Genomic DNA, 10,432 nt, shown 5'->3' on the forward strand with positions numbered 1-10,432 from the left:
GAGATTGCTGATCCCTGATTCAACTCAATACTTTTATTTTGGGTTCTTATTTATTTTTCTATTTATATTATCCTGAAAAAATTCTGCTTATGGATATTACTCTTAACTTGATCATCTAGCACAATCATTTTTCCATGAAAATTGCCTTAGAAGTCATTGAATTTATTTATATAGTGGTCATAAAAAGTTTTTCTCTTGAAATAATTCCCATTGGCCAAATAGTCTACTTCCTATTATCCATGTTTATTTTCACTCCATTAAAATGTACTCATTTTAATGATATCAGATATAAAACACACTGCACAATTATTGTTTTTAACTTCCAGGTACCATTGAAATTTTATTATTTAGGTAGCAGAAATAAAACTGAATGCTTGGGTAAATAGAAGCCAATACTGACAAATACTCATTGCACACTCAGTTTATCATAACTATTATAAATTTGAGAGGAATGGAGGGAAATAAAAACAGAATATAAGCTGCCTATTAACCTTCAAGATGATAATTTAGTGATTTATTAGCTGTTTAGTCTGTTTTAGATTGAACCATATAAAATTACCATTTTTATAAGTAAAAAATGAGTGATTATTGGCAATTACAAACAGTTCAACCCAATATTTTTCTGATCCTTTTTAGGGTGTAGTGATACAGTGTGATTCTTAAGCAATTAATTCATCTGATTGACAGAATTTATATCTGAGTCATCTTTAATACCTACACTATGTCTTGAAGATGGTGTTTCATATACATATTTGTAGAAATATTTGTGATTTATCTGGCTGTCAAACATCAGTTTCCCTTTCTAATGGCACTCTGTCTTTGTTTTGTGAAATTACCTCTCTCTCATTATGGGCAATCTTGGTGGGAGGTAATACTGGTGATGACTGCACACCATGAAGCTGAAGTATTGAGAATCTCCTTCTCCTTGCCAGTTAATGGGCCCATGACATAAGCCAGGTCAAATGAATGCCTGGAAAACTAAAAATCTAGATAATAATGTAGGAGTTGGAAGAGTGGTCAGGTTAGCAACAAAGTAATCACCAGACATTTTATGCTCTGACTGAACCTTTGGTTTCTGCCTCTTGTTCCTCTGTAGCTCCTTGGCACCTGCCCACTTTTCAGCATGACCTTCTAGCAGTTCTGTGAGCTTTCCAATATACTTCCTATGAGTTACTTTTATTTTAAATTTGAATTTGTTTCAGTTGCATATAATAAAGAACCATACTGATGGAATATTTATTGTTTTACTCATTGACTCATATGCATAAGTCAGAAATAAAAAATGCATAAATAAATAAATCACTATGAAGTGTAAAGAAAATGCTGATTATCCAATAGCCCTCCCCAAATGCCAACTTTCCCTCTAAAGCAATCCTTACAGAAAAATCTCAGAGGAATAAGCTACTACTCAGCTATTTTGAAGAATAATTTTCTTGAGATTTTTTACGGTGACCTCTTTTTGCTATTTACTTCTGTCAGCTAAAAATCGACAAGAGATAGATTACAAATAATTCAAAACAACTGAATGATTAATTTTATTCCTACTTCTTAACATTCAATTAATCATTTATTAGACATTTATTGAGTACTTAATACGTACCCAGCATTATACTTTGCCCTGTAGAAACAAGGTTAAATACATAATAAATGATTATTACAGTGTATCTGCACTAAGGAGAAATCAGTCTAGTCATGGAGAGAGAAATACACAGAATGAAATAGAGTAAGTTCTGTGTTTGAGTTTTGGCCAATGCAATGAGAGCCTAATGGAGGAAAACCTACATGTCTGTGAAAGAGGAAACTACGTATGTCAAAGCAGAGAAAATGATACTTGGGTTCACTATTGAAAGAGAGGAAATTTTTACAAATGGGAGGAACAAGAGGTAAGAGGATAAAGTTGATTAGTGATAGGAGTATGATAAAGTTGCTCAGTCATTGCATGTAATAGGTATATCATCGATACAAAATTTAGTGACAATACAGAAATTTTTAAATGGATAAGAAGGTTGATAAGTTGTGCAGGTTACACTGACATTTTAAATTAACTATGATTTTTAAGGATTCTTACTCTCCCTTTTATTAATCCAATAACCAAATTGTGAATTTAACTCAAGAAATTCTTTTGGCTATGTTTTACAAGAACAACGCAAACATTCCTGCAATGAAAAGAAACCCTGCAATGTAAATAAAACTCAGAAGCTTACTTAATCTGAAAATGGAATTATCTGTTTTGAACAATACTGAATTTGAATGTGACACATGACGTTCCTTTTCTGTTTTTATCTCAGAAGACACACTTCTTCCCATACTTCTATCCTTTAGGCTAGCTAAATTATCAATTTTACATGGTTTGTATATCTATCCCCAGCAAACTTGAGCCAAAGAGGAGTCATTTAAAAATAAGTGTGGTTCATTTCCCTGAACTCAGCCTTGAGTATATGTAATTCTAGAGCAAGAGGGAGGGAACTAGGAAGCATTGATTCACAGATGTTGCTATGCTGTCATCATGATGCTTCTAATGTTCCAATACAGTATTTACTGAGCAATCAGAAAATGCCTATCTTTCCCCTTATTTAATTCATCTGGATCAAACATATGTAAGGACTGTAATGTTCTTCATTATTAACAGATACAGTCTACACTCATTTTTTTTACCCTGTTCCTTTCTGCCTTCTGTGATGTAAGAGTTTTGTCTAGCGAAAATCACTTTTAACTTCAGCCTTATTTAAACCTTTGCATAAAACACAAATCATATGAAGAGACTGTAAGACTTTTGTCAGTAAGAATGGAAAGCTTTAGTTACAATGACTATATTAAGTACAGCTGTTCACCTTGGGAAAGAGGAAATTAGATGAGGCAGTGGTGAGAAGGACAGCTCATGCGAAAATGTCTCAGATAATTTTTATTTATACTCTAGTAATATGGGACAGCTCTCCTCTTAATTATGGGCTACATTGGAATAAATCCTCAGACTGGAGCATTATGGTTATTGTTGGGATGCCAATTGTCACCCTTACTCTTAAGAGTGTTGCGGATCTTGTGTAGAATATAGTTATTGAGCTACAAACATCCAGCCATGAGGGGAGAGTGGGATGATTTACTCCAAAGGTCACGAATTAAGGGAGAGAAAACCACATCAATCAATGGCTACCCTGTAATTTGTTTATTGTCCAAGAAAGAACTGAAGCTTTTTATTACACCAGTTTTATTCAGTTGAGTTTAACACTATTGTATTAGGCCGTCCCTCTGTTCAAATGATAGAAAAGGACTAGTGACCCTAGGAAAAGAGAATTATTAGCTTCCTACTGGGGACAGAGGAGGATAAAAAGAACTGTGAGAAAAAAGTAGTCACAGTAGGGTCTTTTTGGAATAAACCATCTAAAGGTATCTTTCTTAGCTTCCACATTTGCCTTCATGGGGGAGCTTCATGTGTGCAATATTTACCCAATGTTGGTGTTTGGTGAGCATGCCCTAGTGAAAGGCAGTTAGAGTTTCAGTTACCCAGAGAACCAACTCTTGGGCAGAGACAATATGGATCTATGTTTAGATAGATGTTGATAACTCAGCCAATAACAAAGACAGAGGGGATTTCTAGAGAGAGTGATATAGTCTAGACTTGATCACATATTTGGGGAATAGGAGAGATATTGCAACCTTGCCATCTTCTAATAGAGATATCTCTTCCATTTCTTTTTCTTCTGGAGCAATGGAATATATTTTCACTGATCATCTTACAAGGTTAGTTAGAAAAAACTCTAAAATAGATTTTTCAAACACTTCTCTATGAAAACTTTCAATTTGTTCTGAAACTTAGACAACCTGTCTCAATTTATTCTAAAATTGCTAGTATCTTCCTTTTGAATGCAAAATTAAGAAAAAACAAATCTAACATTTAGTTTTTTTTAAATTTCTGGTCAAAATTGTCTTTAAAATTTTACTTACAATTCATTTATTTTAGGTTTTATGATTCTACTTTTGTCATGTTGTAATAAAGAATATAATAGCAGGAAATTAAAGAGTTTTTGACAAATAGAATTTCTGTACTTTGAGTTAACAAATAAAGGGTCTCTTGTTTTCTTCTCTCTCACTTATTTTTTGGAAAACATGCTGTATTAGTCTGCTTGAGCTACTATAACAAAATACCATAGACCTAGTAGTTAAACAACAAAAATTTACTTCTTTACAGTTTAGGAGGCTAGAAGTCCCAGATCAAGGTCCAGCAGAATTATTTTATAATGAGGACTTTCTTCCTGTCTTCTCTTTGTTTCATCAAGTATCAGTGGGAGAGAGACAGAGAGATAAAGAGAGAAAAAGAGAGCAACAGAGAGCAAGGAAGAAAGCTCTCTCTAGTGTTGTCTTATAAAGGCACACTGGGAATTAGGGCTTCAACATATAAATTCATGTAGGACACATTGAGTCCATGACACGTAGTATACCTTCATATCTTTATCTTAGATGAAATTCAGGCCTATTCTGATCCTCTTTAAAACACCTTTTCTCTTTGATTCTTTTAGCAAATGCTTATATTCATTTAACTTTCTGCATTCTTTTGCTAGGCCGTTCTTGTTTGTGCTTTGCATTATACTCGATGTCGGTTGGAAGACATGGTCTCTGTTTGAGAAGAAGTTGCATCAGTTGAATTATTATAATTAATATTTACTTCAGAATTACTATGAAGATAGAATAAGTTAATGTTGGTGGAAGCACTTTGTAAATTGTCAGGTGTTATATGCAGGTGGTTCCCAGTTTATGATGGCTTGACTTTACATGGGTTTGTTTGATTATAACCCCATTATAAGTAAAGGAGCATCTGTGCATGTAAAGCAGTACTGCTATATTATTTAATAAAGGCCTGTTGATATGAACAATGATTTTTTGGATATAATTTCAAAAGTATAGGCAACAAAAGTAAAAATAGACAAGTGGTATTACATTAAACTAAAAAGCTTCTGAGTAACATAGGAAACAATCAACAGGGCAAAAAGACAACCTATGAAGTGGGAGAATATATTTACAAACCATACATCTGATAAGGAGTTTATAGTCAAAATAAATAAGGAGCTCAGACATTTCAGTAGTAAGAAATAAACAAACAAAAAACAATTAAAATATGGGCAGGACGGGCAGAGCAAGATAGCCAAATGGAAGACTCCACTGATCATCCCCCTTGAAAAAACAGCAAATTTAACAACTATCTACACACAAAAAATTACCATCGTAAGAACCAAAAGTCAGGTGAGCTCTCACAGTATCTGGTTTTAACTTCATATTGTTGAAAGAGGCACTGAAGAAGGTAGGAAAGACAGTCTTGAATCACAGATGTCATCTCGCTCCCATTCTGTGGCAGTGGTTGTGTGGCATGGAGAGAGAATATGTGTTTCGGAGAAGGAGAGTGCAGCAATTGTGAGACGTTGCATTGAACTCAGTGCTGCCCGGTCACAACAGAAAGTGAAACTGAGCTGAACTCAGCTGATGCATGTCCACAGAGGGCATATTTAAAACAGCCCTACCCAGAGAAGAATCATCCATCCCAGTGGTCAGAATGTGAGTTCCAGCAAGCCTTGCCACTTCAAGCTAAAGTACTCTGGGACCATAAATAAACTTGAAAGGTAGTCTAGGACACAAGGACTGCAACTTCTGGGTTAGTCCTAGTATCGAACTGGGCTTAGAGCCAGTGGACCTAGCGGGGGTTGGTGGGGGGGGGGGGGGTCACATGACTTACCGAGACATCATCAGGCTGGCTAAGGGAGTGCTTGCAACCCCCCTTCCAACCTCAGGCTGCACAGCTTGTGGCTCCAAAAGAGACCCCTTCTTCTGCTGAGCAGAGGAGAGGGAGACAAAAGAGGACTTTGTCTTGCATCTTGGATACTGGCTCCACTACAGTAGGATACAGTACCAGTCAGAGTTGTGAGGTCCCCTTCACAGGCTCTAGCTCCAAGATGGCATTTCTAGACACGCCCTGAGCCAGAAAAGGGAAGGACCTACTCCTGGCAGGACCCAACATCTGCTGACTAAAGAGCCCTTGGGCCCTCAATAACCAGCAGTGATACTGAAGTAGTACTCAGTGGACATTGTATGAGTCTCTGAGACTCGCTGGCTTCAGGTGAGACTCAGCTGTTGTGGCTATGAGGAGAGACTTCTTCTGCTTGAGTAAAGTAGAAGGAAAAGTAAAAGAGGATTTTGTCTTGTACCTTTTGTACCAGCTCGGCCACAGAGGTGTACAGCATCAAGTAGGCTCTTGGGGTCCCTAATTCTAGGCCTTGGCTTGTGGATGGCACTTCTGGACCTGCCCTGGGTGAGAGGGGAGCCTACTTCCCTGAAGGGTGAGTCCCAGTCAAGGCACCATTCACTATAATCTGACTGAAAAGCCATTTGGCCTTAAGTAAACCTTGATAGTAGCCTGGCAGTATGCCCCATAGGCTTGTGGTGGTGGTGGCCATAGATGAGGCTCCTCTGCCTGTGGAAAGGGGAGGGAAAAGTGGGAAAGACTGAATGCACGTGGTTTGAATGCCAGCTCAGCTGCATTTCAGTATGGAACACGAGGTAGACTTTTAAGATTTTTGGCTCCAGTCTCTGGCTCCTTGAGGGCACATCTGGACCTACCCAGGGTGTGGGGCAACTTGGTTCCCTGAAAGGAAGGACACAAGCATGGGCTGGCTTCACCATCTACTGATTGTAGCAACATAGGTCCCTCAGCAAACATAGGCAGTAGCCCAAGTGGTGTTCACAGCAGGCCTTGGGTGAGACTTAGTGCTATGCTGGCTCAGGTCTGACACAGTAAAGTCCCAGTGTTGATGGCCACAAAGATGCTTCTGTATCTCTCCCCAGGCTCCAGGCAGCTCAGCACAGAAAGAGAGACTCCATACGTTTTGGAGAAAGTAAAATAAGAGAACAAGAGTCTCTGACTGGTAATCTAGAGAATTCTTCCAGATGTTATCCAAGGTACTGCTATGAATCTGCAAGAACCACAGCATTACTGGGCTTGAGGTGCCCCATAAGGCATACATGGCTTAGATCACAATACTGAAGTCCTTTTTGAATACCTGGAAATCCTTCTCAAGAAGGTCAGGTATAAAGAAGCCTAGGCTATGAAGACTACAATAAATACCTAATTCTTCAATGCCCAGAAACAGATGAACATCCACAAGCATCAGGACCATCCAGGACTACATGTCCTCACCCAATGAAGTAAATAAGCCACCAGAGGCCAATTCTAGAGAAAGAGATATGTGATACTTCCGATAAAGAATTCAAAATAGCTCTGTTGAGGAAACTCAAAGAAATTGAAGATAACCCAGAGAAGGAATTCAGAATTCTATCAAATAAATGTGTGAAAGAGATTGAAATAATTAAAAAGAATTAAGTAGAAATTCTGTAGTTGAAAAATGCAATTGACATAGTAAAGAATGCATCAGAGTCTTTTAATAGCAGAATGAATATGCAAAAGAAAGAATTAGTGACTCTGATGACAGACTATTTTCAAACACACAGAGGAGACAAAAAAAAAAAGCACGCCTAGAATCTAGAATCTAGAAAATATTCTCAAAGGGTAAATCTTTTTATTATTATACTTCTAGGGTACATGTGCACAACGTGCAGGTTTGAAACATAGGTATACATGTGCCATGTTGGTTTGCTGCACCCATCAACACATCATTTACATTAGGTATTTCTCCTAATGCTATCCCTCCCCCAGTCCCCACCCCCTAACAGGCCCTGGTGTGTGATGTTCCCCGCCCTGTGTCCAAGTGTTCTCATTGTTCAATTCCCACCTATGAGTGAGAACATGCAGTGTTTGGTTTTCTGTCCTTATGATAGTTTGCTGAGAATGATGGTTTCCAGCTTCATCCATGTCCCTGCAAAGGACATGACCTCATCTTCTCAAAGGGTAAATCTAAGAACTATTGGCCTCAAAGAGGAAATAGAGAAAGAGATAGGGGTAGGAAGTTTATTCAAAGGTATAATAACAGATAACTTCCCAAACTTAGGGAGATATATCAATATCCAAGTACAAGAGGTTATAGAGCACCAGCAGATTTAACCCCCCAAAAAACTACCTCAAGGTGTTAAATAATCAAACTCCCAAAGGTCAAGGTTAAAGAAAGGATCTAAAAGCAGCAAGAGAAAAACAGATAACGCACAGTGGCACTCCAATATGTCTGGCAGCAGAATTTTCAGTGGAAACCTTACAGGCTGGGAGAGTGTGGCATGACATATTTAAAGTGCTGAAGGAAAAAAAACCTTCACCCTAGAAAGGTGTATCCAGTGAAAATGTCCTTCAAATGTGAGGGAGAAATACAGACTTTCCCAGACAGAAAAGTTGAGGGATTTCATCAATACCAGACCTATCCTACAAGAAATGCTAAAGGTAGCCATTCAGTCTGAAAGAAAAGGACGCTAATGAGTGATAAGAAATCATCTGAAGGCACAAAACTCACTGGTAATAGTGAGCACACAGAAAAACACAGGATATTATATAAGTGTGTAACTGTAGTGTGTCAACTACTCAAGTAGAAAGACAAAAAGATGAAGCAATCAAAAATAACTACAGCAACTCTTCAATATATGTACAGTACAATAAGATATAAATAGAAACAACAAAATGTTAAAAAGCTGGGGGACAAAGTTCAGATGTAGACTTTTAATTTGTTTTCTTTTTGCTTGTTTATGCAAACAGTATTAAGTTGTTATCAGCCTAAAATAATGGGTTACAAGATAATAGCAAGCCTCATGGAAACCTCAAATCAAAAAGCATATAATGGATACACAAAAAATAAAAAGCAAGAAATTAAATTATACCACCAGAAAAAAATCACCTTCACTGAAAGGAAGACAGGAAGAAACAAAGGAAGAAAGAGAAGACCAGAAAACAAATAAGAAAATGGCAGGAGTAAGCTCTTACTTATCAATAATAACAATGTAAATTGACAAACTTTCCAATAGAAAGACATTGAGTAGCTGAATGAATTAGAAAACAAAGCCTGACAATCTGTTGCTTACAAGAAACACACTTCACCTGTAAAGTCGCACATAGACTGAAAATAAAGGAATGGAAAAAGATATTCTACGCAAATGAAAACCAAAAGAGAACAGGAGTAGCTATACTTATATCAGACAGAATAGATTTCAAAACAAAGAATTTTAGAAGAGATAAAGGTCATTATATAATGATAAGCAGGTCAATTCAGCAAGAGAATATAATTGCAAATATATATGTACCCAACACTGGATCACTCAGATTTATAAAGTAAATATTATTAGAGCTGAAGAGAAAGATAGGCTGTAATACAATAACAACTGGAGACTTCAACATCCCACTTTCAGCATTGGAAAGATCTTCCAGACAGAAAATCAGCAAAGAAACATTGGATTTAATTTGCACTGTAGATCAAATGGACCTAATAGATATTTACAGGACATTTCATCCAATGGCTGCAGAATACACAATCTTATCCTCAACACATGGATTATTCTCAAGGACAGACTATATGTTAGGTTACAAACAAGCCCTAAAACATTCAAAACATTGAAATAATATCAAGTACCTTCTCTGTCCATGGTGGACTACCACTAGAAATCAACAAGAGGAATTTAAATGAGAGGAATTTGGAAACTACAAACACATGGAAATTAAACAATATGCTCCAAGAATAACCAGTCAGTCAATGAAGAAATTAAGAAGGAAATTGATCAATTTCTTGAAATAAAAGATAATAGAAGCACAACATACCAAATCCTATGGGATACAGTGAAGGCAGTACTAAGAGGGAAACTTATAGGTATAAGTGTCTACATCAAAAATAGGAAAAACTTCAAATAAGCTAATGATGCATCTTAAAGAACTAGAAAAGCAAGAGCAAATCAAACTCAAAATTAGAATAAAGATCAGAACAAAAATAAATGAATTTGAAATGAAGAAAACTATACCAAAGATCAATGAAACAAAAAGCTGCTTTTTAGAAAGATAAACAAAATTGATAAACCTTTAGCCAGACTAAGAAAGATAGAAGACCCAAATAAATAAAATCAGGGATGAAAAAGGAGACATTACAACTGATACTGCAGACATTCAAAGATCATTAGTAGCTATTATGAGCAACTATATGCCAATAAATTGAAAAATCTAAACGAAATGGACAAATTCCTAGTCACATGCAACCTACCAAGATTGATTCATGAAGAAACCAAAAACCTGAATAGAACAATAACAAGTAAAGAGATTGAAGCTGTAATAAAAAGTCTCCTAGCAAAGAAAAGCCTGGGAACCAATGGCCTCACTGCTGAATTTTACCAAACATTTAAAGAAGAACTAACACAAATCCTACTCAAAGTATTCTGAAAAATAGAGGAGGAGGAAATACCTTCAAACTCATTCTATGAGGCCAGTATTCTCCTGATACCAAAACCAGGCAAAGATGCATAAGAAAGAAAG

This window comes from Gorilla gorilla, chromosome 7, assembly GCF_029281585.2.
Source record: "Gorilla gorilla gorilla isolate KB3781 chromosome 7, NHGRI_mGorGor1-v2.1_pri, whole genome shotgun sequence".
In the NCBI taxonomy this organism is placed as follows: Eukaryota; Metazoa; Chordata; class Mammalia; order Primates; family Hominidae; genus Gorilla; species Gorilla gorilla.